This window comes from Aplysia californica, unplaced genomic scaffold (assembly GCF_000002075.1).
Source record: "Aplysia californica isolate F4 #8 unplaced genomic scaffold, AplCal3.0 scaffold00473, whole genome shotgun sequence".
NCBI classification, from domain to species: Eukaryota; Metazoa; Mollusca; class Gastropoda; order Aplysiida; family Aplysiidae; genus Aplysia; species Aplysia californica.
Genome location: NW_004797743.1, coordinates 175693 through 176601, shown reverse-complemented (window position 1 = coordinate 176601; position 909 = coordinate 175693).

Sequence of the window (909 nt, the reverse complement as noted above, 5' to 3'; positions counted from 1 at the left end):
ACTCTTTGAGGGTGCAGCAGACACATACGTCCGATCCCAGGCAAACCAAAGACAGTGTTTCTGCCCATTTCATGCCACCATACACAAAAGAGAAATAAGAATTTTAAAATGTCATAGTATTCACGAGGTTGCCTGAGTTCTTAAAGTTTCAGACAAGGAAAAGTTATGCTTTTTAGTCACCTAAAAAATCGAGTTCTTAATAAGTTATCGGTTCAAAAACAGTTCATAAATAATATATTAGTGATCGAACTTTTCTGTACACCCTCAAGCAAATGGAGACCTCAGTAATACATACTACACCAAGTAAGCTCCTGATGTATGTTCAAAGTTTACTTTCAGCCCCTCCCCTCACCACTTTTTTTCATATTAAGTAACTGATACTGTGGACTTATAATATAATCTCTCTTGACCCTTATTATAATCAACGTCATCACAAGGTAACATGAGCCAGGAATTAGGAACAGCAACTGCGTCCGTGTTGTACCTGTAAGATGAGTCGCCACCAAACGCAAAAGTACAAAGGCGTGAGTTCGATTTCCTTGTGGAAAGTTTTTTTTTAAAATTCTCCTCTTCGTCTTAAATCCAGCAGTATCTCCAGCAGAAGCCCACGTGGGATGCTCACTGTTAAAAACAATCAGGAAACGACAAATGCAGTTTTGGGGACACTGAATAGGCATAAGGGTCTTGAACATTTAGCACTCACTGGCAAAATTGAAGGCAAACGAGGCAGGGGTAGGCCCAGAACAATCTTCTTGGGGAACGTAAACAAATGGGTAAAAGGGAGAGATCAGGGAAACGTAGTTTATTTGAGAGCATCCGAGCAAAGGAATGAATGGAGACCCTGATCGCCGATGCCTGTCGCAGATCTGGCACTGGATGATGATGATGATATCCAACATTCTTTTGCGG